Source organism: Pinus tabuliformis, chromosome 8, assembly GCF_031772625.1.
Source record: "Pinus tabuliformis cultivar Carrire ecotype Pingquan chromosome 8, CPIR1, whole genome shotgun sequence".
Taxonomy (NCBI): Eukaryota; Viridiplantae; Streptophyta; class Pinopsida; order Pinales; family Pinaceae; genus Pinus; species Pinus tabuliformis.
Window position 1 is genome coordinate 650,015,161 of NC_142294.1, and position 18,909 is coordinate 650,034,069.

Genomic DNA, 18,909 nt, shown 5'->3' on the forward strand with positions numbered 1-18,909 from the left:
CCAATTAAGTATTTACTTCATTGCTACTCATTTTTCTTTATTATACTCTTGCCGCTTAGTTTAAATATACCTAAATTAAAGGAAACATGTTGAATTCAAATTAGCGTTAAGGTTTAGAATTCCATCAATTTGAATTTTACTGATTGGTAAAGTCCTCATCTGTGCAATTAAAGAGCAAGGCCCTGATTTCAATGCCTATTCAAACATAGCTTTAAAAAAATATAATATGTTATACTTGCATTTACATTTGAACTACATTAGTAGTCCAAATCAAGGTTGTTTGTCCAAGTCAAGAATTATATATATATATATATATATTAATTTGAACTAAAATATTCAATAAAAAATTATTTTATTATAATTATTAGCTGATAAAATACATAGATTTAATTTTTAAAATTTTAATTTATATTTGAAATAAATAATAATAATAATCCTGATTATTATTTAGTTTATAAAACTATATATATATATATAATTTTATTAAAATTTGAAATTAAAATATTCAATTAATTTTTTTTAATGTAATTATTAGTTTATAAAAAGTATTGATATGACACTAATGAGTACATTCCATTAATAAAAAGTAATGATTGTAAAATCACAATTTACAATGTATTTTGTAATAAAATGTTCAAATTCTCAGCAAATAATAACATAAATAAATACTATATATATATATATATATATATATATATAACTAAACTTTATTAAATCAAAATATATGAAATATGTTTAACCTATCTAATTAGAATCAACTAAATTACCTAATGCATTATATTACCAACAACAAAATAATAATTACATTATAAATATTGAGACATAATATGTTCCTTCTATCTTAAATATAAAACTATCCATAACAGTAACTATTTCAATTATTATCTTACCATTATTACCATAACTCTATCTTAAAATATTATAAATACTTGCAATAACTCTATTTAAAATATTATAAAAAAATCTAAACATTTTTTAATATATTCAAATTATATATATTAAAAAAAATATAATTTTATCTTAAAACCAAATATTAACTCCTTGCTCTTTCTTTTATATTATCCAAAAAAACTAATACCAATGCCCCATGGTGATACAAGCGACAACCTTGGAATGATTTTAGAGTTGTAGATTCGATGATGAGGAAGGAAAAGCAAGAATCATTAATGAACAATGTGAATCTCTTCCGTGCTATTTTCGATGTTGCGAAAGAGGTCCCAATGTGGGGCAATCAATATTTATTGATATTGTGGAGCAACTGTTATTGACTTATTAATGTGTGGGTTTGTGAAGGAAGATGGAATGTGGGACAATCAATATTTATTGTATTATTGATTTATTAATTAATATAGGTTTGTTTCAATATCACTATTGTATTGAGGCGAATTTTATTTTCATTTTTATTGTAAAGTTAATGCGCTCTGATATGCGGGAGCGATAGCCAGATATAATGCGCGCCGTTTTTTTTTTCTCTAATCATCACAGCGCGCGTTATATCTGGCTATCGCCTCCACATATCAAGAACATTAACTTTACAATAGAGATAGAACTAGCATTTGCACCAAATGTTGCAAAGGAAACGCCGTAAGGCATAAATTGAAGAACACAAATACAACAAAAGGATACTTTGATAAAGAATAAAAATATCTTGAACGCTCAAATCAATGCCCCATTAACTGAAACCAATTAGTAGACATATCTATCAACATTAGGATTATACACAATGACCAAGAAATTTCCCATATACAAACAGCACCTTCCACAACAACCTTTTGTCACATCCACATTTTAAAAAATGCCTTGGAACGTGATTGGAATCTCCCATATTGTCTTTTTAATTATGCAGATAAATCTTCCATATTGCTATTTTCATCATGAATATTGTTAGTTCATTGTTGTAAAGTGTTAGTTTGCTAAATTCAATACTGTAAGTTTGACAAGTGAAAAAAATTCCTCAATTAGCATAATATGCATTTTTCTCTCACCGTGTATTTTTCAGTCATGCATTACAAAACTTCCATCAAAGAGCACAAGTAACAGATTAACATGTATTTTCCCTTCATTATTTTCATCACAGAGCCAAGAAATCTATAAAGTAACAAAAACATTTTGAAATAAGTTTAATATTTCAAGCCAGTGTCTAACCTATAAAGTAACAAAAACTTTTTGAAATAAATTTAATAGTTTAAGCAATAGACTAACCTAATTTAATAATTGAAAATTTCTCAAAGATGAATTATACTCCATAATAAGAGAGCCAACATTGGAGCCCATACTTTCACTAAAAGGAAAAGAAACACAACCACTTGTTAAGAAGAAATTCAAGTAATAATAATAAACATTAAAGTATAAAATGGTATTTCCAACGCACAGGTATAAATATACATGCTCTATGTCCATTGTTAGATTAAATGGGTGTGGAGAAAGGGCAAGAAGCATGTTCAATTTGTTTCTAAATGAGTGGTTATCTAAGCTCGTAAACATAATAAAAAAGATATTTATTACAACAACTTCTATATGATTATTCTTTTTGAAACATAGTTAAAACCGTAAATTAACAATTTCAGAAACCTACACATGTTAGAAACAATCAAATAAGCCATGATGATTGAGTTTCCCGTTACTTAAAGTCTTTGTTGATTGAGTCCACTGAATGAGCCAAGTTCATGTTAGCTTTGGTTGAGTTGATGTAAAAATGTGTAGTGGAGTTGATATCAACTAAGGTCTAGCTGTAGAATCACCAAACTGAGTTGAAGTTGGCTTAGCTAGACATACAAGGTTAAACCAGCTGACCGATAAAGTTTGTCATAACTATAAACAGAGATTTATTCAAGCTTAGCAACAATTACTATCATCATCGGTTAATGTTTAAATACTAAATTGCAAAATGCAGTTAATGCCAAATAATGTATACATTTTTTAGGGCATTGGGCAGTAGCAACACCAGAGCTATCTTGTGGGTTTTGTATTGGGAAAATTCGTATTGTGGAATTTGGGTTTTGCATGAGTATTGTTGTTTCCAGAGAAAACGATGTTGTACATAATGGTGGAGAGATGTTGTGCAATTGTTTCAAGTTCCGTAATTTGATGATATGCACAGAATGGGTAATGCCATGAGGCCCTAAATGTTTTTGGTCAAATGAGGAGAGTGTTTCTAAGCCAAACAACTTCAGCTTTGGCACCATTGTCAAGGCCTGAGTTGGGTAATGCCATGAGGTCCTAAATGTTTTTGGTAAAATGAGGAGAGTGTTTTTAAGCCAAATAACTTCACCTTTGGCACCATTCTGGAACATCTAAAAGCTATGAACATCTTACCCGCCTGGTACTTAGTATGTTGTACAGGCCTGGAACTTATATTTGTGTCAACAAATGAGTATGTGGTTGAACCCACAGGTGTCTTCATCGACAAAAAGAAAGCAACTGCTCACTTGAAGGTTTGAATATTACCATTCCACAATTCAATTATAATTGATTTTTTCCTTCAAAGGTTATCCGACATGCTACTAATTAAAAATGCAATGTAGGTAAAAGTTGAGAAATGATATTTGAGGTAACTAAGGAGTTGTCACATGTAATGCCACTCCCTTTCTACATGAGCAAGGAGATTTGGCAATAGCATGTCCGCTTTGGCTCTTTCTCAATTTATAAAATTGACACTGTTGACTAATATCGGCATAACCAACCCTATTCTAAGTTGAAACTTCTTTCAAATTGAGCATTCACCTCATGAAAGGTTACCTTAAAATTGCTCCATAGTTGCGACTATTCGAAATTGACAAGGTGATTAAAAAATAACATGTTTGTTTTAAGTTAATGGTTTCAATCATGAATCCATTGTGAAATTTCTCGCATTTTAGCTTCTAATTATTCAATAATGAACCCATTGTGCATTGTTCCAATTGTAGAAAATTCTAGCCCTAAGTGATTCTTTCCCTTATGATCTCAATCAAACAAATCAATTATTGAATTTAATTAATGTAGAAATTAATTTCGGACCATAGCAACAATCATACAATAGCTGGAAAAGTAAATAGGATGCATAAAACATTTTTTTTTTCTAAGTAAGACTAATTCAATTAAAAAAGGAAAAAATATAATTACACCGAGGCCCCGCCTCAAACTCTATTTCTAGCTTTCATCGAAACAGTTGATACTGCCCCAGATTGGGGAAACCAGCATGAAATTGCAAAACGATTACCATATAACCCTGAACTGACATCAACAGACACCATAATATGACCTTGTGACACAGAAAAAAGGTGCAACTCAGCAACACTGGACATGACAGCAAACCAACAAAACTACTGAACTGCTAAACATACGCAAAAATATCAAGCGACTGGACCAAACCGTGATCTGCCTGAGGCCGATTTGGTTCATGGGTGGCTGCATTTGCCAGAGGGCATCACTTGTTTTGCTACTCCTTTGGAGTTTCCTCGACCACGGGACACACATACTGTTCCCAATCGTCTTCCTTTTCCTCCACATCGCTCTTCTCAACATCGCCTGTAGGCCCCGCCATCTGCTGGGTGCCTCTTGATCGGCCAGCACACCCCACCGTTAAAGCCACGACTGCAGAGCAGCCACCCGCCCGTTGAAAGTCGTCTACATGCTCATTGCATTCTGCTATGCCTGATTCCCTGGCTATCATCCTTTGAATTTTCCTCCTGACTCCTCTCTTATCCTGGGTTCTCATCCCCTAAGAATGCTCCTTAGAGCTTGTCACTTGATCACTGTCCAGCATTTCTTCTTCAGTGAAGACAACGATCACCTTGGTAGTGATAGTAGGTTTATTTAGACGGCTATGGAGCCTGAAATGGGTAGTGTGAGAGGCAGAGCCAGGACTCTGCTGGGAAATAACATAATGGAGCCCAAAATCTCTGAGCGGATCCCTTGACTCCATCCCACGCCCCCGCCTACTGCGCGTGTAGGAATAGTGTCTGAGCTGAGGTCTGGGTTGAGGCTCATCTTCCTGGTCCTGAGGAGGGGAAGGGGGAGCCGAGCTCTGCGCAGTATGAGGTCTCGCTCTGCCTCCCCGAGAACCTCCATATCGACTCCTCATTCGATGCCTTACCATCCTGGTGAGGACTGAGAGCAGATCAACGGGATATTCAGTTGGGGAGGGGGATTGATTATAGAAACAGGGTCTCTGAGCAGGATTTACAGGGCAAAGCATGGAGTGGGAGAAATGGTGGCCATTTCCAAAATCGATGCAACTAAGGTGCCAACAACGTTTCCATGTAGTTGTTTTGCTACCTGCGAGCTTTGCCTGCAGCGGACAATAGCTACGAATCGGGGGACGAACAATGGGAACAGGAGGCGCCATTCTGATATCTACTGTATCCATATCTCGGCCTAATGGGCCATTTATTTCCATCTGCATGCTGGTCAGATTTCGACTGCAGTGAGCCTGGATCCGGGCCCAATTCATCACCTGGCTGGTCCTTGCGCCGGTGTTTCTAAGTGAGCCCATTAATGCTCTTTGAAAACACCCGCATCCGGGTCATAAAACAGTGTTTGCATAAAATGGTTTTTGGAAACGTTTGAGACCACTCAGAGCAATGATGACACTACACAAAGGAAGTTTAATGCTTAGCCAGGTGGATGGGATTAAAAAAAAATTGAAAAGGCCAACTTGCAGTCCGAAAAGGGTCAAGCCCTAAAAGAGACTTGAACCTCATATCAGAATATGGTGGAGGGACGAAAGGCCTAAGAAGGTTTGCTAGATTTTTGTAAAGGCAAAGCCTTTATAAACCAATTGTATAAAATGGTTTTTGGAAATGTTTGAGACCACTCAAAGCAATGATGGGACTGCACAAAGGAATTTTGTGCAAGGAGGCTATCACATCAACCCAGGAACTTGCGTGAAAAGCAATTATATTCCTCCTCCCTTACAGTGACTATTGAGAAAGTTCCAAGAAAGTTACTATCACTATTCAAAGGAATAAGAAACTTTACTCTGTTCTTTCTTGGGTTCAAAGAAAACTGAAGAGTAACCATGACTGTCAAAAAGCAATAAATTAGATGTCACAAGATTAAAGCTAAAGATAAGACAGAAGAATACTAATATGGAATGAAATTTCAACAAAGGGACATGCCATTTTGGAAACATACCCTATAACATGACATAGGTCACAATCAAAAGCTGAAGATGGTCCATGAACCAAAATAGATTTTATATTTTTTATGCCATAACAAGGCCAAAGAACATTGATAAGCTAGATACTCTCACTATTCAAAGGAAAGGGCTTAATCTCCTCCATATTTAGGTTGAAAGGACAGTTGCCACGATGGGAGGTCAGTATGAAATTGCAATGTATGGAATGTACTCCAGTACTATTTTTACCAGAAAAAATTGAATAGTACAAACAATAATACTTTATTATAATAATAGAACGAATTGAAGTATAGTAAGGTTTGAAGGTGTCAAAGCCAGTGTGAATGCTGACATGTCTAACAATGACTATTGAGACTATGACATTAGCCAGGGACTTGCACACCAAAACCCAAAACCAGTTTCTAGCCCGATAAATCTTTTGTTCATGGATGATATGTTATAAATCATATACATTTCACAACTTGCTTGACCACGGTAAGATAAGCACCGTACCTACCTAATGTATAAAAGAAGACTGATAAGCAGGAGGAGGGGCAGGCAGTCCACTGCCAAAGCAATGGTTGCTGTAATTAGTAGAGGAATTGTAAGAACCGTGCTCTAATATGTCTGATTTTGAGTCTGAGTCAGTAAAGAAAAATGCTCAAATGTAACTATGTGCTCCTTCAGCAACCATGATGTCATGGTGACTTGGGAGCTCCCCAGGCAATTTGTGAATTTCTAAATGCACAATTAATTGTTAGCAACTTGCTATCATAAATGAAATTTTATTTAATCCATGACAATAGACTATTCTTAATCTACAACATGTTGTAGGCATGTTCAACAATTTCATATGCTCTAGTGCATATCTATATGGACCAAATATGCATTTTTAGTATGCATTCTTATTCCATCTCCTGTGCTACATATGGCTGTCCAGTAATCCCCTTGGATCTTTACAGCCTTTGTACTATACCTTTAATCCTTCTACTATCATATGCATCGAACACCAACCAATATGTCTTACTTGTATTGCCACCTTACACCTTTATGTACTTGTACACCTTTATGTACTTGTAGATAACCTTGTCTTTATTCTTATTTTTGCACAATTGTTCTCCTTTTAAGCATTTGTTAATCAAATCACTCTTGGCCACCATACATGCCCAACATATACTATGTTATGTCAATTCTTTGATATCCACTTCCTTGACCAATCGGGCCTCAAGCTTAATTTCTTTAGTCAATATTCCAACATTTTGTGATTTATCAGGTATATCTTCTTTTCTTGGCTTCATAGAGACTATTTTAGAGAGTTTGACTCTTTTTGACGTTCCTTTTACAAACTTAGCATGTATATCTTCTTTTCTTGTACCCTCAATTGGTACTTCCAACATTTTAGAGCATCTCAATTGATTCCCTTCCCATTTTAGATGGTTTGCTTTCAGATTCCATCCGGTTACAACCAGTACAAAGCATCGTAATACTTTCTTCCTCATGTACCCTCATAATTACCCTTTCAAAAATGAGTACCCTGCTTGTGTCCCCCTTAATTTGACATCCCATTCTATATTGAGACTGCACTCAACACCCTTGGAATGTTCTCAATATTCTTTACATGCATCAAGAATTCCCATTTATTTTTGTCATCCTTCTTTGAGTGCGGCAACCTACTCTAACTTGGTATCCCTATTATGGTTCCTCTTTCCACCATCTCGAATTGTCTTAGACTTTAATTAGTCCTGGAGTCCACATCTATTTATGTAATAATTCTATTTGAACTTTGTTTGTATCCTCTTGGAAGCATTATGCACATAATGCCCTGATTCATGTCACTAGTAGCACCTTTTTGAGTGAATGGACATTCATCATTCCACCCACTAAATTTCGTGTACTTGCCCCTACTCTCACCATGCACTCTAATACACAAGTGAATCTCTTGTTTTAAATTCTTTAAGCACAACCTGTTAGCCCCTGACTTGCAACTCCCTTCAGCTCTCACCTACTTGCCCATAGAGATGATGCACTCCTACATGAAGAATGCATCCCTTCCTTTATTGTAATCATACTTGCAACCATCATTGTTAATTTTACCTCCTTTGGATTTAAGATCACTGGCCATGCATATTGATGAAATTTAATCCCCTTGCCAATTTGCTCCTTGCTTCTTGTCTCTGACATGGTTGGTTGGTTACACATAGTAACCACCTGTAAAGGTAAGGATACTCACAAGTCCTTGCTTTCTGCAATCATCTTCCACACCTTTGCTGCGCATTCTCTTTAAGAGTATCAAACCTAGAAACCAAGAGCTCATAAGGGTCCTCATAACGGTCATCCTTTCATTGCTCATGAAGTGGCTGTGATACTTGGGTTTGTCTCTGTTTTTTCTATTGAAACCTAATTTATACTAACCATTGACAATGATTGTTTAGATGCATTCTATCCTTTTAATCAATACACTAACTTAAATCACCTTACCCTTGTGCCATTGAATATGGAATCAAGTCCACATCTAACTTGACCAGTTCCATCAATGGCATTTGAGAACTTGAGAGTGGACCTTCGATAAAACCCTACTTGAGTGCCCTTATAATATCTTTCTTTATTGTATCTGCACTTCAATTTTGTATTGTGCTTTTAACAATTTCTGGTAGTCATTATGCTAAATTAGACATCAAAAACTCTGCATTTTATGAAACCATGGACATTTTTACTCTTGTTGGCCAACATAAGCTTTCTTTTGATTTCCTGACAAGTTATGTTGATCAATTTCAAATTGTGGATGGACCACTAGATTTTGCAATTCATGAGATTTCTGCTGACTATTCATATGCCCAATTATTAGATGTGACCTGAAAGTTATGGCCTTCTGAAATTTGGCCTATTTTCCCAATTTTGCCTATTAATACCCCAAGCATCTACCACCAAGGCATCTTTACTAATTCGCTAAATTTTAATGACACGATTGGATGCTCCTATCCAAGAGCTTTCCGTTGACTATTTCATGCTACATTCTAAGCTCTAGGCAAGAAGTTATGCCTCCTAGAAGCGTTGGTACTTACGCCATCCCACATATCATGAAAATGGACCTTATGGACAACTACTAGAATATTATGTAAAGCATCCTTGTATCCAGCTACCAGAATAGAAAATCCTTGTGTGGTACCTCCCAGATACCAGAAAACAAAATCAAGCAGAAGCTTCTTTCAATGGCGCATGTAGAATTGCTGCCAAAGGACAAGCTAGATATGTGTTCAAAAAATAGACCTTAAGGCCAACTACTAGAATATTATGTAAAACATCCTTGTATCCAGCTACCAGAATAGAAAATCCTTGTGTGATACCTCCACAGCTACCAGAAAAGAAAATCAAGCAGAAGCTTCTTTCAATGGGGCATGTAGAATTGCTGCCAAAGGACAAGCTAGATATGTGTTCAACAAAATAGCAGCAAAATCTTGATGTTCAAGAGGCCTGCAAAGATGAGCAGCCCAATCACACCTGTGTGAGTGCTGTTCATTTTTTCTTAAACTGGAAGAAGCTGAAACTCGCAATATGTTCTGTTATCCTCTTGCCCTCAAGTGGTTTGAACACCACAGAGCATCCACTGTAAGCAGGAACAACATAATACTCGAAACTCCAGTATGAGGTAAATTTCTTCTAACATTGGTGTTCCAAGGAGGGTTTTGTCCATTGTAATGATCATATAACACATGTGGACTCAGACTGCCCGACCCCTAAAAGGCAACAGGGAATGAGAGCTATTATCTCTGGCTAACTAGAGGGAAATGCAATTGGAAGGAGATCGATCTACAACAAAACTGACATGAGTTACCAAATCAAACAAAGCAACTCTAAGTTATCAAGATATCAAACCCACTGACAGAGGTGACATATCAAGATTCAGAAGTACTAACAGATATGCACATCAGGGGCAGGATTGAGAATCACATTGTTTCACAAAGATATACCCATTTAAAAATATAGTCACAAGGCATTATAATACGCAAGCAGAGGTATGAAGCAGTTCTCAATTTATTGTCGCCCATAAAAGGCCTGCCAGACATCGAATTCAAGAATCCAAATGCTCGTTTCTTTTTAAAAATGCAGAGAATGTTACCTCATTTTCAAGAATGACTCAGTTTTTGTAAATGCCAAACCTGGTATCGGTAGCACTCCAGAGAGCTCTATTGGAAGCAATCAAGGAAATCTTCCACAGAATCCTGCTGCATGCACCTCAGCAAAGTTTTGCAACCTCTCTTCAAACCAATAAATACGCCTTGTCCTTAAGAATCTGTGCTTCACATCCAAGCTGCATTGTCTTTTGATTTGGAAACATTTTCCATCTCATCACATTCTCACAATGCATACCATACACAGGATTACTACACATTCAAGGAAAAGATTCAAACTTGTTATAGCCATCCACTCATCCTCCACAGCCTGTATCTTTACAACGTTAATTTCTATGGGGAGAAGAAAAGACAATAGATCTGGAAAATGGAATGTGTTTAGAATGATGGAATCAAGTGTTGTTCTAGCCTTGTACATTAAGAGCAGCTACAGGATGTTCAACATTGTTGCCAAATACTATAGAATTATTACACTGACGACCATGGACAACAACTTCATGACTTCCCAGAACCACATGCATGATTTGGACATTTAATCTGAAGAAACAGAGTTAAATCCATGGTCCACATAAACTCTCAAAAGGGAGTACATAATACATATATGCAATACCTCAAACAGATGCTTTAAATCATCAAAGTGGGTATAAAAAAATGTTTCAGTATGGCATAAATTGTGTAATTTGTAGGGATTCAAGACTAATTTCCAATTGGCAGGAGGGCATATTATGAATGTAAGATGAGCAATTTTTAAGTATAAATTTATTCGGGGTACAAATAAATCTGTTGGAAACCTTACCAAGAAATCACTATTAGAGCATTGCACGCATGAGTGTTGTGCATAAGAAAACTCGTAAGTATCTTCACAGCACCACCACTGATAGCATAGGCAGGTAAGGAAATATATCAGCTGAATCACATCATTCCCTTAATATCATGAAAAAAACATTTCCACGTTCTGCCATTACAGATACGTGTTCAATTTTTCTTCTTTTTAAAAATGCAGAGAATGTTACCTCATTTTCAAGAATGACTCAGTTTTTGTAAAAGCCAAACCTGGTATCGGTAGCACTCCAGAGAGCTCTATTGGAAGCAATCAAGGAAATCTTCCACAGAATCCTGCTGCATGCACCTCAGCAAAGTTTTGCAGCCTCTCTTCAAACCAATAAATACTTACGTTTGATATCGAGTTGTTCAGAGGCCTGCAAAGATGAGCAGCCCAATCACACCTGTGTGAGTGCTGTTCATTTTTTCTTAAACTGGTAGAAGCTGAAACTCGCAATATGTTCTGTTATCCTCTTGCCCTCAAGTGGTTTGAACACCACAGAGAATGGAATGAATAAGTAGCGGTCTGCGAACTGTTCATCGATACGTTTAAGAGCAAGTGCTATTCGAACTCGCGCACAATGAAGCGACTCAGAGTCATACCGAACCGCTTTACCTGCCCTTTTCTCCCGTTTTCTTATTTCAGTTTTCGATCAACGATCAAAATTCGTTCAATCGTCTAACATCACAGATCCAGGGTCGACAATAGAACAGCAAGGCGGCTGGGGCAATTCCTCTCAAAGGGAAACGCCTTACGGCGTAATTAGGATTCGCCTTGTATTGGTGGGCCGAACGTGTAGCCTCACGTACTAAATGGCAAAAGCTTAAAAGGTTTCGTTGAGGGGCTGCATGATGTCGATTTCTAGTAGCGGGTTGAGAATTGTATGTCCACCCGTTTGGTTGACTCGCCACGGAAAATGAAAATGATACGTTAAAAATGTTTTAATCAATAACTGCAAGCCAACTAAAATTCAAGGCGGTTAGTTGAGAGATCGAAAGAAAATCCTAGAAAGGCTCCTTTGTCAAAGAAGGAAGCGACATTCGATTTACTCCTATACATCAATTAAAAAATTTTGTTTTTAATTACTTTTTATATGATGTATTATATTTATTTTTGTCATCATTAAAAATTTATAAAAGTTATACTATTTAAAAAAAATCCGATCAAGAATTATTAGTTAATTTTGAAAATTTCGATAGAGGAAAATTCATTTTAGTTTTATTTTTTATATAAATAAAAAATCAATTAATTGAAATTTCTGGAATAAAAGAAGTTGAGTGTATCATAATTAAGTAGATAAATGCATTCTAAATCATAATATCAAGTTTTCAAGAAGTTTTGAAATATATGAGTAGTTATTTAAGTCTTTAAGATTTATATCAATTTATTGTTTAAAAAATCACTACAAACTTGAAATCATGGGATAGACACAAGATTTATGCAACACACGGAAAGATCTACTCCAAGTTTACTAAGAACTTTGTGTGATAGGATATATAGATGAAATTGTAGCATCTTAGCCTATAGAAATGAGGATTATAGATTGAATCACCTTTTATTAGCTTTCTAACTTGTGTCATTCAATGATTAGTTCTATTTGGAATTGGGTGCTCTTCAGTATTAGTACTAATAAATTTTCAACTGACTTATTGTAGTTGAATAAAACCCCATTATTATTTGATTTTTTTGTAAAATAATTAGTCCTCTCAAGATTTTCTTTATTGTATGAGTTATTTTTTTGAATAATTATATTTTTTATTAATAAATTTTTGTGTTTTTTTTTGTATTCTTAGGTTTAACTTTATTTTCAAAATACCAACATCTTTGGTTAACTAAATTTTATTATTAGATTTCAATCATTTGTAGTCTATTATAATTGAAGAAAAAGATATTATGATTTATAAAATCTATGATCAAATAATGACCTATCTCTAGAAATGGTCCTTCCATCTGGGAATTTCATATTTGGATATAGTTTTTTAGGCACTTACCTTATATCTAAATTTAAGATAGCCATTAGGCTGTAACTATTAAATGTGTTGGATCACAGATACTCTATCCTAACTAGTCTTGCTTTCGAACTATATTTGACATCCAAAACTTTCATAGCGACTCCCTTTTATGGATATCCTAATGTCGGATACCTTGATGACTTTTGGATGGAACCTAACATAAATTTGTCACAATTGATAAACACAGACATAAATGGAGACAATATATGAATGATAATCGTGAGTTGCATTTACTATTCACAAGATATACATTTATAATACATTGTTATGATTGTTGGATTCATATTTGAAGCTCTCTTGGACTCCCTTTGACTATTCAATTTCCATGCCATAACCCTTAGTGGATTAGGTGTCCAACATTCCCCCCCTTAATCTGAAAGGGTGTATATGAGTCCAAGAAGAGAGTTTTAATACAAAAATACAACAATGCATGATAACACTAGGTTGAATGTTCTCTCTAAAATGATGGCATAAGGTGGGAGAACTTGAGGTCTTAACCTGCGATGGTTTAAGGATTACCACCAACACCGGAACGCTTAGTGCATTTCCTGAAACTCTTCCATATATGGCTTAGACACCTATAGACTTTGCACATTCTAGGAATTCAATCCATCATGAAGAACATTGCAAATGTGCATTGACAACAACATGTTGCATGCCAAGAGATATGCAAATACTAACTATTAAAAAGTTGGACCACCTTTGGTAGCTTAATAGACACCCTCAAAAGGGTAACTTCTAAATATATAATATAACTTCTACATATATAATGTAGCATATAAAGCAAAACATAATGTAATAGAGGATCTTCTCAGTTTTTTTTATAAATTTTTTTTTCCGAGGAAATAGAATTCGTAATCTTCATTAAGTCAGAAAATTACATGTTGTAGATGCTGAACGCATATGCTATAGTGTGGATAAACCACTTACAAAAGCATGACTTCAAGAGAAGTATGCCGAAAAGCCCTCAGAGAGGGTAGCAAGTAAATGGGTGTGTAAACCCCAGCAGGAGGATACCCCATCCCATCCCATACAAAAAAAAACCCGTAAAAAAACATAACAGAAGCAGGGTATGTAAACCCCAACAGGAGTATACGCCTACCCTAACAAGCTGAAAAATAACAGAAAAAAAACGAAAGCTCCAGTGGAAGAGCAGTAATACAAAATGGCTGCCAAAGGACAGAGGGGAGAGGCACGAAATGGAGCACCCCCATCCCCTCAACTCTCCACCAAAAACCCCGAAGCCAGTGGAAGATACCACCCATAAAACCAGAGGAGCCAGAAAAGAAGCTAGTCAGCAACAGCCATAGAAAAGCGGCACGAATCGATGCAGAGACAGGCTCCACACCTCAGATCCCTCAACACTCTCCATAGCTGCATTAGTAAAACTAGCAGAGGACCAAAAAAGAAACCAGCATCAGCATGGGAGGCCAAACAGGTCCCGAACCGAGCTGAGGCGGGTCGGTTCCGGGGGCAGAGGCGGCTAGGGCAGCCACCTCGCCCCCATGAAGAAAGTCAGTAGCCCGAAGCCCTTTGCCCTGCTCAGCAAACGCAGCACAAACACCAGAGGCCAAAGCCCCAACTGAAACCCCAAGGCAGAGGGTCGATAGAGCGCAGAGGGCCGCCGGGGATCAAGAGGAGAACGCCGCCGCCGCGAAGCTCAAAGCGCTGAGGATAGACCCGTCCACATCCGATGACTGGCAGCACGTGAACCAGTCGATGGCAGCCGGAAGGGCAACCAGAACCCCCACCAGCAGAAGGCCTGCCGCCGCAGGCACAGGCAGCTAACCGGGCCGAGAAACCCTAGGAACTCCGCCGCACAGCTCTCAGCTCTTCATCCAATTTTAGGATAGTTTTTTTTTTTTTTTTTTTTTTTTATAATTTTACCAAAGCTTTTCATAGATATTTAACATAGTAATTTACACAATATTTCATTCTAGTTATACTTGTATTGTTTTATAAATTATTTTTTCGAACTTCATTGTTCATATTTTTAGGCAAACTAACATCTTAAATAGTTTAATATGTTTAAGTTATGTTATTTGAAAAATTGTTACATCTAATTCTATAAATTGTTAATAAAGCCTTACTTTAATAGTTAATAAAAAATTATAACAAACTCAATTCCAAAATTCCAATATATTGTTTTTTCCTTGCTAAATTGATTAAATATTATAATTTTTAATCTTGAAACAAAATTTTCATTATATTATTATAAATAATAATTTTAATCCTATATAATTTTACTTAATTTTATTAATATTAAATTGTATAAATTATATTTTTAAAAATATTACATATTTATACATTATATATTTTAAACATAGGTTGTTTAATTTATTAATTTATAAATATAAATTATTTAGTTATTAGTTACAATTATTTAGTTATTAATCACAATTACTAAATTAATGAAAATTGTTAATTAAAAATATTATTGCCTCAGTACCGAGTGAATGCAAACATTTTAATTAAGATTGGTATTAAAGATTATTATGAATTTTCATTTTATTATTAAAACAATCAAACCTCATAACAATTACATTGGTATTTCTTTCTCTATATTTCAAATTCAAAAACTAAAAGAGAATTTCAACATTGGGTGTGTCAATTCCTTTAAACCTTGTTATTTTCACTACCGAGTGAATAAACACATTTTAATTAATCCGTAAGGCGTTCCCATTTGAAATGAACTCCCCTAGTTGTCTATCTGTCACCCTCAAATACCGTCAGATTATATGTTAGACGATGGAGAGAGGTTGAGCCGTTGATTAGCGCGGTCGATTTCTGCCATAGCCGGGGGTTCATATCGCCGGAAGTCGGAGAGACTAAAATGGCTTCATATCACCGGAAGTCGGAGAGACGAAATTGGCGATATGAATCTGATAAGGGCAGGTATGTCAACCCAATTGCTGGATTAGTGCCTGATCCTGAACCTGAACGCGAGACAGGTATGACAGGTATGTTGGACCTGCCAGAGAGTTGTATACTGGTCATTTTCTCCTTGACTATGCCGTGCGACATTGGCAGATTGTCAGTTGTCTCCAAGCTCTTCAATTCTGTGGCCTATTCGGGCGATCTGTGGAACAAATCCCTTCTTAAAATATGCCACCAGATCGTATCCAGGGCTGACCCCCCTGTCCCAGCTTCAATGGTAAAACTGTGCGCTCGCCTCGTCGATCCAATTCTCATAGATGGGGGCACAAAGGTATTTATATATCACTTATTCTCAGGGTTTTGGTTGTCATATTTGGGAAAACGCCGTTCATCAACTCATTAATAATTCATATTCATATGTTTTTGTTCTGCTGGAACAACAATAGATGGCCTGGCTGGAAGGATCCCCAGCGAAATTGGGTTACATGTGACTCCAGGTTTGATTATCAATCTTCTTCTTTTTATTTTTCAATTTGTTTGTTTAAGGGTCTCCTTCTCTTGTTGGTTTTGAGGTCACGATATTCTGTGATGGCCTCTCATGGAGTTATCTGGTTCAAAAATCATATGCAGGCAGCTATTGGCCTTAGAGCATGACGATGATTTGGAGTTCTTTGGGGCTAATTTTTTGGTCGACCCCATATTGTATTTTCCGAAAACGAGGCTCAGGAATGCCTACATTGCTCTACAGTTATGGAGGATTGCGTGTGTTCAAAGCGATCCTTCTAATGTAAGTGGAAGCTGGGTGGGAGTCAATTTTTGCACAGTTGTGTCTTTCGCCTTTGGACCAATGTTGTGGTTGGGGTTTATCTGAATCATGCTGAGATTACTGGATATGCCTTTGGATCAATGTTGTGGTTGGGGTTTATCTGAATCACGATTCATGCGGAGATCACTGGATATTTCCCTGGGGAGCTTAGGTTTGGGCTATGATCTATCAAAGGTCAGATGCCCAGGCGGTAAGAGACTCTGAGACAGCCAAATGAACGCCTAATGAGTACCTTCCTCTTGATGTATTGAATACCCTCTTCGCTTTGGGTCTTCCTGTTGATTGCACTTGCAGGGAAGTTGCACACATTTTGTCTTTGCTTAGCCTTCTGCGGCAGGTTGAAGATTTTACGTAGACTTTTATAGGTCACTTGATTCTTTTTAGAATTTGGTCCTACTTTATTCATTTAGAGTTTTGGTCATGTGTTTGTATTCGTTTGAAGTCTTTGTTGTGGTTCTTAATCAACACCAATTTTCTTTCAAGCTCTTTGGAACATTAATATGACAGTTATTAGTGTTTGCCGTCTCTGTGCCTCTGCAACTCATTTTTTTGCCGCTTCAGAATTCAATCATGTTCTTTGTGGTTACTTGACCTTCTTTTTCAGAGATTTAATCATACTTCCTAATTGGATCTTTCAACCTCCTCAGGCCTCATGTTCATGCATTTCGATACATTTTTGTGAGTTCGTCTTTAGTTTCAACTCATAAGTGTTTAGGCATTGGTGTTACTCCCTTCTCAGGGTCTGGTTCTTTGCAAACACTCATCCACAAAACACAGGGTATCTATCCAGACCTTGTAGCCCAGACCCATTTTTTATTTTTCACGTCTTTTCATACTTCCCTAAATTGCACTTATAAGGTGTGTTTGTGTACATTCACCATGTGGTTATGTTTACAGTGATCTAAAAGCTGTGTATATTTGACTTCTGACTTGTTGCTGTTGTTGGGTGAACTACCAACCGCCCAACCTTAATGCCTAGTATTCCCAGTCTGCCGTAGATAAATGGCCTTGCTCTCTATTTCATAAAAGAAGCAATGATTCTCTAGTTTTTTCGATTGTTTTTAGTGTCTGTTCTTTTTATAAGTTGTGTGCTCTTTGTATGGGGTTCAAGCTAGCGCATGATCCTGGTTAACTCTCCTTGTTTTTAAACAGAGGAAACCCTCACAGAGTATACATTGACGTTATGGCTTGTGTTCAGATTCGAGGTGCTGGCAGAATTATCAGTGGTTTGGTGGTTGGAGATCCGTGGTCAAATCGACTGCAGGCTTTTGTCTCCGAATACCAACTACAGAGTGGTGTTTGCCCTTAAATTCACAGAAAATCCGTCTGGGTGGGAAGTGCCAATTAGGTTTTCTGTTACAACGCCAAAGGGAGAACAAATGGAATTAGAGAAGCGTTTGAATGAAAGAAGAGGCGAAAACCAGGGTATAAATGGTGGATGGATGGAAGTGGTTGCAGGAGAATTTACAACCAGACCCGAAACAGACGATGGTGATGACTCTCACATCAAATTTTATATGAAAGAAGTGTTACGGAGGATTCCTAAACGTGGGGCTTCTTCTGGTCGGCGTGAAGATTGAGCCCATCTACACATAATTGCATCTATTGTGTATATTGCATCTGTTTCATGTTGTAGACTTAGTTGCATTTATTGTGAATAGTGCGTCTGTTTCGTCGACGCGGGTGGTTGTGTCCCTCCCTACACATATTTTATTTGGTTTTGGAAGTTGCACATGATGACTCTGTTTCGTAGGCTACTTTGTTGACTTTGTTGAGTTTTACCATTAAATAAAACAAAACCGGCCCTGATTTACGAAATGAAAAAAGCCTCATTTTCACGAGATTTTATTTCCTTTTCTAGATGGCATTTTTGGTTTTTTGATAAAAAGGCAAGCACTTATTTTGTAGTTGGTAACTATGTTGGAAAAGATTTTGACTGAATTGAGAGTTACATATTGTTAGCGTTGGTCTTTTCCAATGCATATTTTTCCATTGAGCTAAGTATTGTGATTCATGTAGGATTATTATCTGCCTAGTTGTTACGCCCTCTAAAATAAACTCTCCAAAATGTTGTCGTGTCAAAATATGTGCCATTCGATTTGGTTGTTAGATGATAGAGTAATCCTTAACCGTTGATTTGAATT

The 18,909-nt window shown here is 36.4% G+C and overlaps 1 pseudogene; it reads left to right on the forward strand.

The window, feature by feature from the left end:
• Positions 1 to 15,840: 15,840 nt before the first annotated feature.
• LOC149237210 (F-box protein PP2-B11-like) lies at positions 15,841 to 18,502 on the forward strand (annotated as a pseudogene).
• Positions 18,503 to 18,909: the final 407 nt, after the last annotated feature.